Source organism: Nothoprocta perdicaria, unplaced genomic scaffold (genome assembly GCF_003342845.1).
Source record: "Nothoprocta perdicaria isolate Ctin4 unplaced genomic scaffold, notPer1 scaffold_7, whole genome shotgun sequence".
NCBI classification, from domain to species: domain Eukaryota; kingdom Metazoa; phylum Chordata; class Aves; order Tinamiformes; family Tinamidae; genus Nothoprocta; species Nothoprocta perdicaria.
Genome location: NW_020455976.1, coordinates 3,074,835 through 3,092,004, shown reverse-complemented (window position 1 = coordinate 3,092,004; position 17,170 = coordinate 3,074,835). Strand labels below are relative to the sequence as shown.

The 17,170-nt window shown below is 41.8% G+C and overlaps 1 long non-coding RNA gene across 1 annotated transcript in view; it reads right to left on the bottom strand.

Annotated features, from left to right (window-relative positions):
- Positions 1–301: 301 nt before the first annotated feature.
- Positions 302–17,170, bottom strand: part of LOC112957140 — a 54,523-nt gene continuing 37,654 nt past the window's right edge. Inside the window, exons 2-3 of the long non-coding RNA XR_003251154.1 lie at positions 1,071–1,191; positions 302–412 (exon numbers count right to left, since the gene is read on the bottom strand). This is a non-coding gene — a long non-coding RNA (uncharacterized LOC112957140). The remainder of the gene's footprint in view (positions 413–1,070; positions 1,192–17,170) is intronic.

Below are 17,170 nucleotides of genomic sequence, written 5' to 3'. Positions count from 1 at the left end.
CACACACACACAAAAGAATGAAGGGATTGGAGGTAGCCCTGCCAATCAGGTTACAACTTCAAGTACAGTCAAAAAAAAAAAAAAAAAAAAAAAAGGGGGGGGGCACCTAGAAAATCAGGCACAAAATCTAAAAAAAAAAAATAAAAAATAAAGAAGCATGAGTCAGAGACTCATTTGGGTTGACATTCTGCTACTGCCTACTATAGACACTGAATTAAGGCAATCTGCATTATCTCTTGAAGCAACTACATCCCTTCACAGACCATGTAAGGATACTGGGACGCAATCTCACCTCTTTAGCATTGATGACAGGTAGAAAGCTTCTTTTTCCACCACCACAGATGCTAGCTCTTGCAACTCAACGTGGTTCACCTTCTTCAGAGGTGTGCTAATAGCACTGCTCATAGTGATGCTGTGGAAAMCGGACTACTCAAAATATCCAAATTAAAAATGGCCTTTTGTGAAGTCAAAAAGGCACAGAAACACCATTAGAAAGCCTCACTTTAAAGAAAATAGCCTTCACCTTAGAACCAGTTTCCCAGAAACTGGATCCAGTTGTCAATTGTTTTCCCCAAAGTTTCTTTTTGTCTGTGCTCCCATACTCATGGGAAAACACTTTATAACACACATTGCATACAGTTTAGGATAATTACTACTGCCTACAGAGTGATGCAGCAGTCAGGAAGCAAGGCAGACTCAGACTGCTTGGTCTACGCTGGATTTTGAAGTACGCATTAAAAAAAAAAAACTTTCATACAGGTGACAGCATGTCACCTATAATGTTCCACATACGGTACTTATTACACAGGACATCACCTGTGCAACACAAGTTACCATTTTACCTTGGAAGCCATGGACTTGGGGTGCTATTGCACAAGAAAGGCATCTTTATAACCTGTATTAGTTTTGTTCAACTTCCACTAAAGGCACAACAGCTTACAAACAAGTATCTAACACGCGTTTCCACCTCTCTAACTGGTCTTCTTCAAAAAAATACCCTTCCTCATAAATCTCAGTCCCACAGCACTCTGGTTCTGTTAGGATGGTGAGAAGATACAAAAAGGTCCTACCTGTTTTGGGGGATCAGTATCTGCAACTCACTCTTTGATGAAAATTTCCCCACAGCACAAACGGCAGAGCAGCAGTATTCTTCAGTTCTCCTCTCCTAGYATCTCCTTGAGGTGAACAACGCTGCAGGGAGAAAAGAGGGAGGGAGGTTAGGTTCCTGAAGACATCTTTCATTCTGGAGAACAAAGCACCTTGCCCTTTCAATTTAAATCCTGCCTCCGTGTAAACCCTGACAACCAAAAACCTCTGTTTTGTCCCATACCCTGAATCAAGCAGAGTTACTTGATCCTAGCCTTCACCTTTCAGTGACAGGGAATATCAGCCATAAAATAAATATAGATCCCATAAACACACAGCTCAGCTCAACAATTAGTTTGAAAAGTACCCAGGCATAATGAGGAAGAGTCTCACAGAAAACCAGCATGGACTATATTTCTGCCAGGAATGTTGTCATCTCCTAGCACTGAAAGTTTTCTAGGAAGCAATTCCTAATAAAGCTCAGGCACTAGCAGTCTGAGCTTTGGGAATGAAYAGTGCTGTCCCCATACCAATGCAGTGCAGGAAAATCACTTAAAGAATCACAACACGACTAGGTTCAACAAGCAGCCGCACATCACGCTCATACCACTGCTGCACGTACATCTGTTTGCCTTGCACAGAGAGGAGATAAAAACACTGCACAGGTGCCCAAAGACTTGTCACTAGTTTAAATAACATGCCTATACTCCATAGTGGTACCTCTAGAAYGATTATGGTGTTTTCTTTATTAGTAGAAAAATACAGTGACCTATGCCATCAAAAACCTGAAAACTAACAAAACTAAAAAAGCTGAAGACCTAGCTCCTTCTCTCTGAGTGAGGACAGATTTGTTTCTGAAGCCTAGCCTCAGCAGAATAAAAAAAAAATCAGCTATTTCTGTCTGCTTCCTAATTCTCTKATAAGTGTTTTACATTGTTCACAAATCCGGCAGTTAGGTTTTCTGGATTTGAAGTTACAGTTACATACAAAATACTGCCCAGATAGTGTGGTATTTAGCTAAGCAAAGAAATAAAAGTATAACTTATAGTATATAGTAATCTTCTCRTGTATGTATTTGCACCTGCTTTCTCTGAATTAGAAAATGCATATAAAGATAACAGTTCCAGATGGCATAATGATGTTCCAAAATATTTTCTGAAAAAWTCTGGAAATATTTAAATTTTTGCTTCACTCTATGCAATGCAAGATGCACTTCTTCCCRCTAATAGGTCCAATAAGATATTGAACTTTTTACTAGCAGTGCTAGAGATGCTCTGAAGATTGACAGGAGGCTCTCTGTATTCTGTTAGAGACCATCACTTAGAGACACTTATAATAGCACAATAACAAAAGATCCTCATCATATAAAATTAAATTCAGGCTTATTCCCCTCTTCTATATCCTACTCTAAGTTAGCTCAGAATCAATTTTAAAAGCTTTTAGAGCAAACCCTCCCCTGGAATCCTTTATAGGCCAGCTCTTACAACTCCTGTTCAGCAATTTGCACTGTAGAAACCTCTCTAAGTATCTGCAATGGGTTTGACCTCATAGCAGCCTTGCATCATCTTTGTCCAGTTCACTCCAAGGTGGAGGGGACTTGGGAGAAATAAACAAACTGAACAAAACAGCAGCAACRGGAACAGGTACAACAGCAGAAAGGGAGAGTTCAGCACACTGCAGAGCTTTCCTGCTGGAACAGTTGTCTTAATGCACRCTAGTAGTGTTGTCTTCACGGCACACAATCAGCTGCCCCTCGCATATCTCCTAACTGCACAAAATGGAAATGAACCACCATTCACAMGTTAGCCCCTTCCTCACCTTTCGCTGAAGTCCCTGGAAAGAATCAGTAAGAACAATTGAAACTTAAACAATGTGACATATATTCCCAAAGATTAAAAATTACATTTCATTCACTGAAACAATGTTAACTAAGGGTTAACATAAGTAGTAAAAGAAATAAAGCTTGACTGCCTCTAGCTCTCAAGAGCAGGCAGGCAACCTTGGCAAGACAACRGTGATGGCAGAGCAATGAAGAGAGATCCACAGCAAAGCTAATTGCCTTATCAAGCTTGCGGTAGACCACAGTGTAATCATGAATCCAGCACGCTGTGTGAGCTGCTGCGACTTAGCTAAAAACAGTCRCTTAATTCCACGCATAGCAGTGCACTTAGGACTGCAGAGAACAGAACATGTTGGTAAGCATCAAAGCAGCAACTGTTCCAACATTCAGGTTCCTCTGAAGCCAGAATACCAGTCCTGAAGGCCTACCCTGAGACAGCCACACAACTATGGGCATCCAGATGTCACCTCCTAGATAGGGAGTCACAACTACAAACTTCCAAAGCAAAGATAAATACACCTGTACACTCATCCCCAACAGCAGTGCATAGTAAAAGCATCAAATTGTCTCCATCCTGAAGTYTTTTGTTCAGGACTGAAGCAGCCGAAAGCTGGACCACCCTCCTATAACACTTGAGAGAGCTCCCTGGTGTGCACAGACAAAATGCCTACATGTGKCAGCAAAAGTGGCTTGTCCCTGCAGCCCCTTAATACTGCAAAATATTTCTGAAAAGCCATTAGCTTCCAAACAGAACTTGCTAGATGCCCCACGCCGGTTACACTGCAATCCTCAATTCTCAGCGCACAGCATCAGCCTTCAGGCAACCTTTTTAAGAGGCTTCTTGATTTTCAACTCTTGTTTCATATCACAAGTTTAGTTACTTCTGATTAAATTCATTCTGTTGTACCCTCCTTCATCCTTGCTCCTTCCTTCATCAAGACAGTTTGTAAAGGAATTATTCCCCTTTTTTCTTTCTTTTTCCTATTTCTGTATCATTACTGCAAACAGGATTTTTGTTCTTGACATGAGAGAAGTAAAACGRGGCTTTCTTTCTAAGACAGATTTCTGGCTGATTACACAGAACACAAGCAGCAGATAAGTAGCTTTAGCACATCATCATTCTGCTTCTTTGGTCTGCARAGCAACATAAATATGTTAATACTCCCAGATCGGTGGCACTCTTCATGCCACTGAGCTCCACTGACTGAGCAGCACACACATTTGCACATGGATCCCTGCTCCCCTTTCCCTGGCATGCGAACACAGCACCAACAACACTGCTCACAAGCCGCTCTATCTGCACCCTGCCCTACGGTGAAGCTCACAGGATGGCGCTGCAAGGTGCTGCGGCGGCCTCGGAGCCTCGCCAGCCGTCAGGAAGCATCGAGGCCTTGGCATGGCTCCCTGCCCCTGCCAAAACGGGCCCCAGGAGGCACCCGCCACAGGGACATGGCCACTGCGGAGGACTTCAAACAAGGGCATGGCCATTGGCAGCAGGGGAGGCCGTTCAAATGGGAGAGCGACCGTTGGAGCGCAGTTCAAACGGGAGTGTCGTAGCGACCGTTGGGGCGCAGTTCAAACAGGGGAGTGACCGTTGGTGGGCGGGGTGGTGCTAGGGAGGGCAGTTGAAACAGGGGAGCGACCAGTGGTTGGACAGTCCAACAGCTCAAACAGGAGCACGACCGTTGCTGGGCGCGGTGGGGATGTGACCGTTGGTGCAGTATTTAAACAGATGCACGGCCGTTGGGGCGTGTGGGGACAGTTCAAAGGGCAGCACAGGTTACAATTTTRAAATTGTCATGAAGTGTCAACAAGTAATTTATCTTCTGGAAGAAAATTCAGTTAAGTGCGTGAGTCACTTACTAAACTGTAGTTGCATGTGGACCTCCATTTCTGTTCTAGATCATTAGATTTTCATGCCCCACCACCATTTTGCTTGTAGACCTGCAACTGCTAAGCGCATAAGCAGCTGCTTATGTTCCTAAACTAATATTAAGATCCACAGCATGGCAAAAGGATACACACAGCTGCTGGTTTGCTACCCCCTGGTAACACCTGTTTAATATCCCTCTGGTATCCAGACTATTGATACCTTCAATAATCAACTTCCACAGAATAATATACATTGTCTTTGCTATGTGCTTCCTTTCAAAAGCTGAAATCAATCCCATCTATAAACCATCACATCCTAGCATGAGAAGACTCTGGAACAGCACACCATGAAAATAGATCAATATTGACTGACCAGGTCATGTGTTTATCAAGGTTCCACTGATCTGTTTAATGCAATTAGGCTGCTTAGCAGATCCCTAAAAGGCAGAGTTACACAGCCTTTCACAGGTAACGGCAGCAGAAGCCTGTAGACTAAACACAGCCTTGCTGAGCAAACAATGTTTCTGGATTTCTAAAAGCAGAGGCAACTTTACTCTCAGTACAAATCCATCACAGCCAGTAGTGCTGCATCCAGTATGGAATTATTCTGCCAGTGCACAGTACCAGTGAAGAGCTCCAACATAAATATTAGTGTATAGCCTGTAGCCTTCCCYCTGTGCTTGGTTTCCAATCATCATCTGAAAAACCATTGCTCTCTGTGTGCTCTGTTCAGCTTCAGCAAAACTCACAGCTGCTGTAGGGTCCTGCCTCCTGTGGCTGCACTACCACAGCTGCAGAGGTAGCTCATCAAATGCTGTGTTCTGAGAGGGCAAGAAGCTATATGCACTTGTCACAGCCAAGAGATCATTCTTATATGAAAGAAATGAGTAGCATGTCTCCAGGGTGCAATCACAAAAGCTTCAGCTTTTGCCATCAAGTAGTAGTGCTTGCTTTCCACTGGGTACATGGCAGGAAGTAGGACTGTTCACCACTGGATTAAACACCCTTTATTTTTGAGTTGGAAGTGACTTGTCCTCTGAATCTTTTGTAGCATGTAATTTCCAAGATGCACCAAAAACACAGTTCAGAAGATATTTACMTGGAGGACAATAAGCAGCAAGTGCTGGATCCATGAACAGATCTCCATGATGAGCTATATGCATATGCAGCCCCTGGCAGCAAAGAGCAGGCCCAGCACGGGCTGGGAATAAGGGCCTTTTCAAACAGGAGCATTGTTTCCCCGGGCTCAAAAGTAGTGTCTGATATTCCRGCAGTGTCATTCCAAATCGAGCCCCAGGGCCAAATCAGAGTGAAACAGTGAAGCAGAACTGGTATTTCTAGGCAGGGTACAGGCTGGTGGCAGGTGGAAGGACACTCAGTGCCAAACAAAACAAGTTTGCCAACTGTCTCTGATCTCTCAGTCCGAATGTGTTGCTTTTGTTCTGCTTGCTTTTTTCCCCCTCAATAAATGCTGTCCCTGTTTTAGGGTAAAGCAGACCAAATCTCAGCACTGCTAGTAAAATAATTCTGATTAAGCAAGAAGTGAAAAGGAAGAGATGCACACACCGGTAAAAATCAGCAGCCTGGCTGAGGGGAAAGCCCACAGATAGAGTTTTGGAACAATTGGAGACCACAAACCAGGTTCCTCATCCTGCCAACATAAAAATTGTGCATGGAGAAGGGAAGGGGGTGATGAACTGCTTCCACTGATTAAACATCTGATTAACAGTTGTACTGCTATAATGCAATGGTGCATGATTAAAAGAGACAAGGTCCTCTTTAAAATAATGCATTTGGGAAGAGAGATTGGAAGGGAAGAAAAAAAAAGCACTGACTAGTTAACAGAAATTTAGTCCATTTCCCAATCAGTAAATAGGGAATGGAAAAGCACTCAGAGATGAGACTTTGGATAAATGGTTCTCAAAGAGATGCAAATAAGGGAGACGTGGAAGAATTTCTTACGGTGCCCAGTTTGTGCTCTGGAACAGAAGCTCCTCAGACTCTTGAGGTTCCCATCACTCCCCACACAGCAAGGTCCTATCGTTCCTTCCCATCACATCATCTCAGCACACAGAGGCTCTCGGGGACTCTCATGCTCTAACTAGGACAGAGAATAGATTCCCTAATTAATGTCTGGTCTGAAGGAAAGGCTCTCYGCGAGACCTTAAAAATTCTGCCCTTCCTCTCCCTACCCCGAGTCACTGGATAGAAAGGGACAAAGAAAAGGTAGAAGCACCCCGGAGAGCAGGCCACATTCCTGCTGCTGCTCCTAGGACAACTTCTCRAAAATTGAGATGGATTCCAGAAGAGTAAGGACACACACACCCACAAACACTCAAAGGCTTCTTGGGACAAGCAACCTGGTTTGTGAGCCCAGAATGCAGGTGGACAGGTGCCAACACATCATTTCCAAGGCATCTGCAGACATGAATTTAGAGGCATCTTTTTAAAAAAATATCATTCTCCAAATACAGTAGTTTCCAGGGGAGTCCACATTGACAATTTGAGCAGTCTTTGAAAGTGGTTACAGTGGAAGGATGAGTATAACGGAGACAAAAGGAAAGGATGCGTTCAGCTCAAAGTAGTCTTAATGGGACATGTTTAAGAGCAGCAAAGCTGGTACCTCACACAGGAAGTTCTTCTTGGTTTCAAAGTTGGTTTCAACCAATGTCTTTGCTAAGGGTCTAATTGCTAACAAACTTTAACTGAGCTACGGATGGCCCAAGCACATTGCAAGCACGAATAGCATGCATTAGAGCTGGCTACTCACATGTCTGAAGGAGGCCCTATTGACCTGTTGGAGGAGGAGATAACATTTTAATAACCACTTCAGTAAAACAAATTGTTTATGAACTGTTTGAAAATGGAAACCTAAAGTGTGACTAAATTTCATAGAAAGTTTCTCTCTGTTAGAGCAGAGATATTTGTAATAAATGCTATCAGCTTAAGAAAATATTAAGTTAAAATATAAATTCAAATTTTTTATTAAATTTGTGACTAAATCATCATATTTTATTTGTACATTTATCTGTTAAATTGCTTGAGAATTTTGCATAAAAGATATAGCAAAGCTAGCAACTGATTCACACAGATTTCCAGGAGTAGTCCAAGGCATGCTTCTTTGCACAACACTGCCTCTCTGTTCGGATGAACAATATTAACCAGTCCACAATCAGTTCTCCATAGATGACTTTTCTGACTGCTTGCGATGTTTCTTCCAAGTGTGACAGAAATAGTCACGCATCTCAGAGGTCGGAACGAGTTAATTCGTGTCTGTAAGATATTCTGAGAACCCCGGAAAGTCAAACCAATTAAGCCCACCAGGCCATGCATAAAATCAGCTATTTGGCTTTACCACACATGGTAAGTAGCAAAGCAGAGGTCTAGAAAGCCTTACTTCACCATTCTACTAGGACAGAGAAAGTTTTAAACACTCAAAAGTGATGGTAGCTCYCACAGTAGCTCCATAAGGCCATTCCCACTGAACCCAGCAGCAGGCTTCAGAGCAAAGACCTTCATTTCTATAAGCTGCCTGATTCTATAGGTCAAACACAGCACAACAGGCAGTGGCAAACTGCCYGAATTAAAACTCATTTGCTGGGGAGGAGACATGCAGAAAACTGGCCAGTACCCCATAGTATTTATTAACTTCACTGTCTCATTTCCTCTTTCTGTCATTGCAGACAGGTTATAGAGCCAGATTGGCCTCCCTGTCTCTCACTCAAAGCCAAGTAGGAAAATAATTAAACMAGTAGAAAAAGATATTATTAAAATTATTAAAAATCTGCACTTAAAAATCATAGATCTGTCAAACTAGAGCAAATACCATATTGGYGACGCACAGCATATTTGTCACAATTCCCATCTTTCTCCATAACCACCCAACTTAACAGCCTCCAAAGACAACAGAAAATTTACTTCTTCAAATTGCTTTCCATGTGCTCCTGTGTATCACTCCCACACATGCTCATCTGAGCAAAGGTGAAACCTGTCCCAAGGGAGGGTAGCTTCAGCCTTGAAAGAAGGCTATTGCAGAGGGAATGAAAAAACACCCTTAGAAGAAGGCTGAGGGAAGCTTCCCCAGAGCACCAGGGTGCTCGTGCTATATCAGGCCWACCAGTTAAAAAAAGACAATTTTGTTTTCAGGACATGACCATCACTGGTGAAAATCTGGTGCAAATGTACTGTGCATTAAATGTTTGCCATACTATAAATGTCCTCAGAGGATAGAGCGAGCTAGATCTTTTTATAAAGCAGAGAGCCAGTCACTCTAGAATACTTCCACTGCTTTAGGACATGGCCCCTGTCRAGATGCCTGAGGCCACTCAAATTCAGCACAGACCCCACAGCACAGCTATAAGCAGCCCAGCAGTGGCATGTGTAGAATTGCAGAGCCTCTGCTCTCAACCTCCAGACATTGGGCGTTCTCAAGGGAACCCTGAGAGGTGGGATGTGAGGACAAGGGAAACGCAGGCGAGCAGCTCTGCTGCTAGGGGCAGCTGAGGCAAGAATCTACCTCATACAGCAACCACCCTCGTTGCACAGAGCTGTCTTCCTGTAGCCATAAGGGGACCCTCCTTTTGAAGAGGGGAAGGGGAAGTAGGAATGAAGAATTTAATACATCTCAATAAGCACATTCCTCTCCTGAGCAAGCGGTCAGGAATCAGTCAAGCAGTTGCCAATGGCTCTAGCTGTATTAAGTTAATCTTTGTGTTCCTTCGCAGCTCACATATCAACAAAACTGTGCTGTGTGCTGCTGGCAACCGTGCCCTGTTCATTGTATTTTGACCAAAAAGCAGAAGAGCAGAGGCAGCTGAGACAAAGTGTGTTCTGAGTGGAGGGAAAAGGAATACTTTGGATACACTGCCTCAACACAGTCTTGGAAACAGCATCACTTTCTAAATGCCAAAGCCCAAATAAAGTGATCTTCTGGTGCACCATGTCTTCGTTTTGTTGTCCAGGCAATCACACCACGTCCCAGAGGAAAGTGGGTAGGGCAGCCTCCTTACTTGGGCAGAACAAAGGAACCATGAAATGTTCCCGTATCTTGTGAGACTGAAAGATGTGTCATAATTCARAAACCTGGTTGACTGCATATCCAGGCATGAGAGGATGTGCAAGCATGTAGACATATACATGGAAATCAGATGCAACCACAGTAGCAACAACAGGGAGGAAAAAAGCTGAAAGACAGCACAGCAAGGGGAACATACAGGCAAAACAAACAGCCCAAAGAGCAAACCTTTGGCCAGACTGATGGCTGAAAGAAGGAATTGTATATGGCCATTGCAAATGAACACAATTATATCAAGCAAGCATTGGACCTAATAGACTTTCTTCACCTGCTTCAAACTGAAACAACCTTTAAGACCTGAAATACTAAGCTGTGAGCAAAGCATGAACTAACAGTCCATACACAGGGCAATCTGAAATAGCTAATCATCACACAGGAACTATAGGACTCAAACTAGACTAGCTAAATTCTTGCCGCATGTATTTTTTTGTGAGTGTGCATAGGTAGAAGTTGTATAAGTTTAAAAAGGAGATTTTCAGAAAGAAAAAATGTTTAAATCAATCATTATGTCTTTATCAAGTAAATGGATATTGCATTTCTACTGAGCATTAGTCTGGTTTATTTAAAAAATGGAGCAGAAGTGAAAGAAGAACCAAGTAGGATAATCCAAGCTGCCCAGCGGGTCACTGAACCCAATACTTTCAAAGATGCCRATAAAGAGACATTGAAATTCTATTGATATTTGGTGCTCTAAGCTTGAGGCAAAGATACTTAGCGAGTCACACAGGGCTTTAACTATGCAGGACGCTCCCTACCAAGTTATGCCAAGGTGCCTGGAGGCTTCCCTGCAGTCAGTGATGTCACAGCCTTTGTAGTGACAAGAGCTGCAGGACATTCTGCTTTAGTTTGAAGGGAGAGCTCAACGCTTCAGAGCAGAAATATTCAGGCCCTATCCCTCCACTAGCATGAATTGCTAAGTGAGCATCCTATGCATCAAGGAAACACAGGAAACAAGGGGAAGTGAGTAACCAGGCACATGCTACAGTTTAAATGTTTTGTCCATTCCAGTTTGAAACCATATCAATCCTCTAAACTGCCAAGCCCTGGATAATACAAATAAACTTTTGGAGCGTGGAAAGAGCCTCTGGAATCTGGCTTGAAAAATGGCAAATCACAGTCCAACATTAGAAGGGTAAAATCAAGGCACAAAGTGACAGCACAACAGAATCACCATGGCAGTGCAATCAGCAAGCCCACAGCAGGCCAGACCTCAGCCCTCGTGCTCTGACCAAGCAGGCTTCACACTCACAGTTGGCAGAGCAGGAGAAACACAGCAGTGCACAGCACCAAAGTTTAATTACCCTTCTTAAAACGTTCTCTTCAAACTGCAGCCCCATTAGATACAGGAGCATTTCAGGGATCCATCCCCCCTATCACCCACAGCAAATGAAACAGAGCTGAAGGTGACCAAAAATAAGCCATCTTTTAGAGAGGGAGATCTTTGTATTTCTTCAAAAAATAGGACATGAGAGGTTTTGATTCATTTCTTTTTGAAGTCTGGAATTTGATGTCAACACTYTGAAAAAACAAATCTTTATCATTCTTCTTTTGTAGCAGCTAGTGGCAGCACTGTAATGGTCTCAGCAATTACAGGAACCTAAGCATCTTTCTGGGGCCAGAGTATTTTATGAAGGAGGAAAAGAGCAGGAAGCTTTGTAGACACTAAGTATTTGGAAAAAGTCTGAGGGATCTGTATTCCAAAGACCAGCTTTAAAAGGATCTATGGCCCTTAAATGTCAAAAGAACCACACAGTTTTTTGTTAAAAGACAAGCATGCCATGCACCACTAATTGAGTAAATCAATACACAGAGAAGGCCATGAGGGAAATTAAACTTTTGACATGTAAACAGCTGGTTTCGTTGTGTTTAAGGAGCAGGAGGGGGAAGTGCTTACCCTTTATGCTTTAATTAAGGCAGCCTCAGGAACAGGAGGTGAAAGACATCTCCTACCRGCTCTGCACCCTCCCCCACCATTCTGCCCTTTACTCCTCACTCTCTGACCATTAACAGCACTCAAAAGCCAGTGGATACAAAAACACTGTCATTTCTCAGAAGGATTCAAGCACCAGCTGGACTCTTACCAAGCCCCAGGAAGAGCCATGGGAGGCCATGAAGAGAAGTGGGTAATGGGACTTGTTGCAAGGACACGGGCTTGTAAAGTGCATTTATACACTTATAGTGAATATGCAACAGCAGGAGCTATTGAAGTCTCTGCTTATTTTTTCATTAACCAGTTTCTACATTTTTCCTGGAGATTTTCAAATGCTTTCATTTTGTGTTATTTATATGACTTCAATCAGTCCATGTTCAAGTTAACTCCCTAATTTCTTTTGGCTGTAACCTCCAAAATTCTCATGTACTCTATGATTCTCATGCACCATGGACTGAGACTACCTATGAGTCCTTGAGAAAGTTAAGCATAAATCAAGCTGTATGGCTTTCTAAAAAGAGGTCTTCCAGCATGAAGTCTCCTCTGTATGTTTCAGAATGGTGCAAAGTTCTCCTCAGCAATAAACGGCTCAGGAAATGTGTCAACAATAGATGTCCAGGATAATCAAAGCTGCCAGGTAGATATAGCCCCAGCTGCAAGGAAAGGTCATGCTGCAGGGAGAAGCATGAGTTAACCCACTTACTCTTTAAGGTACTAATGTTCTTTCATCTCTGCTTTCTGTATCTAAAATCTCTTAAACCACTGTAAACTAAGTCGCACTAAAATTTAGACACAGATTTAACAGTCTAATGTGAATGACACATATTGCATCTTCTATGCCAGTAAACATCTAAACATAATATGTTCCAGCAACATACCTTTTAATATTAGCCTTGCCTCAACATGAGTGAGCAAGGATCTAAGTGGAGATGAAGCAAATACTCCAAACTTTTCACATCACAAGACAGAGTTCAAGATAATCAAAAAAAAATTCCAAAAGCCCCACCAAAGACCTTGCCTGAACCATTTCTCTGTCTTCAGTGATGACCACTTTGATAGTCATAAACCAATCCTATTTTGGTCTTAATATCTTAAGATCTATATTTGTCTTAATATGAATCAGAGCAATAGAAATCACATTGTTCAAATGATTTCAAAACAGACCTAGTTTCAAAGAACTTAAACTGCAAAGTTAGATGAGAACTTTAAAGAACTGGTCCTGCTGTGAGGTTTCCAGCATTTCATACTTTCAACAAAATCAGGTGTCTTGAAACAGAATATTTCCTTACAAATAAGTGTCAGAGTTCAGCACACTTAATCCTCAACCTTGAAGATATCCTTTCCTCAACCCTCTCCTCCTTTTATTGTTTTATAAGATCATTTCAGTGGCTTATAARGATTGAGAGCTTGACTAATATTGTAAACATACAGTCCTGTTGCTTTTTTTTTCCCCATTGTGAACTCAGACAAGGAAGCTAAACATGAAGCTACAGTACAGAAGCATTGACAAAACTGCACAGTAGGTATGYTCATGTGCACAAGGCATGGAAGGCATGTGTTGTAAATGGAGAACACAAACCAAGATAAGGCACAGAAGYGTGCAACTGACCTCAAACTGAAAAGCAACTATAATAATTGTTAAAAGTTAAGCCTTAAGAGATTCAGTTATGATTGAGATGTGGGATGAAACATTCAAACAGGGACTAAACAGTCTGTAATTAGTCAGCCACAAAGCTTTTAACATTAACCAAGCAAAGGAAATTGCCCAATGAAGACTGAAAGCACCTAGCAGACAGTACCCTGAAGACCTGATGCAGATGTGCACTGAACACTTGAGGTAGGTACATGGAGTTCAGATCACAGCTCAGAGAAACCAGTACATGGAGATACCTACATGGCATCAAACAAAAGCCAAAACAGCATCGTGTTCAGAACGAGAACTACAGAGGCTTCAAGAGTGACCACACGAGTCCTTCACTTACAGGCATCAGCCTGGGGGCAAATAACAGATGCTGCTTTATAGTCATTCACTGTAATCCRCTCAGGTATTCACCAGTGCAATAACTGAAATTGCCTTAATAAATACTTAAATAAACAACACAGAAATATCACTTCCCTGATGCTTCTCAGTGTAGTGCTGCTGAAATGAAAATGCCTCTGCACCAACCAAGAGCCTGTCCTTAACTTGGAAAACTTTCAGTGTCCTACCACCTTAGTTCTATTCCACTTACTCTAAGATCCAAGTGGCTTCTTCCATATTAAACACCAACACAGAAAATAATTTAATTACTCTTGAGGAAGACTAAGTATTTTCAGTGGTAATTGGATACACTTCAAAAAGCCGCAAAAAGGTTTTTCAGTAAAACTTTCTCCCATTAATTCCTCTCTGGTCCTAGTGAATTTGATTCTTAGATTTCGTCCTCCTTTTACATGTCAAAGGAAAATGAGAAGGAGGAGGGACACRGGCTAAGAAATTTAAGGATGGGTCTCTATTCAAAGACTGCCATGCCGTGTCTCCAAAGGCTTCCAGAACTTAGGAGCTGGTACCCTGAGGCCAAGGAATAGCTATGAACAATGTCTTGTTTTACATACTAAAGTGTTCCAGGCAGCCTACTGAGAAGAGAACAAATTTCATTTCCTTTTCATACTTTAAGGTTTGTCTCTGACAGAGTGTATTGTGCTTACAGTCACATTAGTATGTACTTTGATTGAATCAGATCTCACAAGCTATGCAGGGTCAGAACTGGAACAGGGCAAGAATTTGAGTGAAATGCTCTATTTCATGCAAAACTGTCAATTCATCACAAAATAAAAACTCTTTCTTGTCAGAAAAATTATGATGGCAYCTTGACAAGGCTGAGATTTCTGATCAGCATCTAAAGATGGCAGTGCACACAACCCAGAATCTCTCATTCCCCAACTTGGGCACGCTGTGAGAAAGCTGTGCTGAAGTCACTGCTGAGTGATACAGAGCTGGACCCTTTTTTTTTTTTGGGGGGGGGAGATAAATACTCCTCGCCTACAGAACACATCCCTTCCACCTCCTGGTCTAAAGACTGCCCAATTCTTCACACAAAGGGAACACCACCAAAATACRTCTCAAAAATAGACATGGAAGCTACCTTCTCATGAGTACACCGTATAGGCGGGAAAATGAAGCCAACATCCCTGTGGTACCTGAAGCATTTGAGCTGACATCCCCCAAAGCCTCTGGCCACACGCACTGCTGTGGTTTGCTTTCTCAGTTCCTATTACATTCACCTCCTCCCACCGAGTCACCTATCTGAACTGGAAAAGGGTAACAAAAGAAMATCCAGAAAGTTTTCAAAGCACAAATTCTAAAATTTCTAAAAATGTAATGAGATGCAGAAATTACCCAAGCAGCTCCAACTAGAAGCTACCCACTAACTCCAATGAGAGCTGTTTTTAGCAATGCTAGAGATGCAATTTTAAATGCAATTTAACTCAGTAAACCAACTGTTCAGCAGGAGACAGGAATTCCATCGTGAATTCCAGACACTGCCTTTTGAAAGAGCACTAAAAATCAGGATCACTAATGCTGATAATCCTAAGACCAGTGTAATGACTGAAAGAGCAGGGCCTAGGCTGTCCTCTCCCAGCCATATTTTAACCTCACAGAGTTCTCCTGCGTTTCCTTAAAGTTTGACTTGTTACAGCATTCATTCCCGGAGCTGATCAGTGGGTTGGAGTCCCTGTTCAACTGGTGCCAAAATCTGGCACCGTCAGATTTGTTTCAGATCTTGGCGAGTATAACTCTGAAAAAGGAGTTTAACACATTTTTTGATGAAAGCCTTTTTAAAAAAAATATTTTTGGAATGGGAATACTTTTATACAAGCTACTGAAAACACCTTTTTTCTAATACAATTGCTGAACAGTCTTGCAGGATTTTCAAAACCTGTAAGTYTTCAAAAATGAAGCACTTCTCAGTTACATTCTAATGTTTGATTTTTCACTAGCTCTAGCTAGTACATTCATCTGTAAAATGTGGTAGGATTATTTGAGAGGAAAAGCTTATGCATATGAAATCATTTTCATGTGCATACCTATTAAAGAAGCAAATTCTAAAGTCACTGCCAGCACATCAGTATATTTCTTCCAAAGTATAAGTTACTATAATGCTAAAACACATCTTTGCTAGTGTATGGTCATGAATCATTTTCTGTGTTCAAACTTTAGAAAGATATATACACTTTACTTCAAGTGTTATATTTAGAAGTAATTGCAAGCTTCATAATTCAAAAAGCTGCTTTAATAAGAAATGGGTGAACTGATTTGGAAAATATAAGCACCACTACCCACCCTCGTTAGCTGCTACGGTATATTGAATTACAAATTTTCTCAAATAGCATTTAAAGCTACCAATTAGAGAGAACAGAAAGAGGCTTCAATGAAATTTGTACTCTAAATTTGTCTTTCTAGTTAGTCAAAGAGCTCTCTCCAAATTTTTCAGGACCAGAAGAAGTCTAAAGGACAAGTAACATACTGCAAGCAACCATAATTCCATTAAGCAGCCCACTCTTTGAACAAGAAAAGATAAATATGCTTCAGATTTTTAGGCATGGGCTTCCATTTATAAATGTGGTGGGGTTTGGAAATACTCAGGACAAATAAAATCTACCAATGGTGGATTTCGAAATTCCTGAATTGAGGAGTTAGAAGCAAATCTGATTTTGGTCCTCTGTGACTATTTTTATTTGCTCCATTCTTACTGCTGCCAAGCCTAGAAACATTCACATATCTAGAGAGAAGATTTTTTAAAGATTCAGTAATTATGAAAATGTGAGAGGCCCATATAGGCATCTAAGTTATGATGCATCTGAGCTAAAGAAAACATCCTTCGAAAGACTCTTATATCACAGAGAATGTGAGATTGTCTAGCACTGCTTAGACTATAATGAAAGAAGAATTAAGAGAGTTCTATTATGTTCCATTTGAGACAGCACTTCGAAATGGTCGACTGAGTGAGAGTCCACACCAGATTCCAGGTGCAATAAATCAGTATATTTTTCCTATGAGCAGCATTGCACCAACAAGGAGCCAAAGATGCAGACCCTGACTCCATTCTTGCAGACACCCCTCAGGGCCCAGAGCTCACAGCAGCTTCCCTTTCATTCCCCTCCACTACCTGTGTGGGACACAAGCAAAATAAGTCACAGCCACCATCAATCTCCAAACTACAAAAAAACCTCATGAATAGCTCATAAAGCACCAGATTCCAGAGCCATCAGTGAAACTCCTTCTCCCAACTCAGAAATTCAGTGTCATTCAGAAGCAAAGAGAAACCAAGTTTTTTATCTAAAAGAAGAAATTTAGATACTGCTCTTCCCTGTATGAGGACAAAGAGGA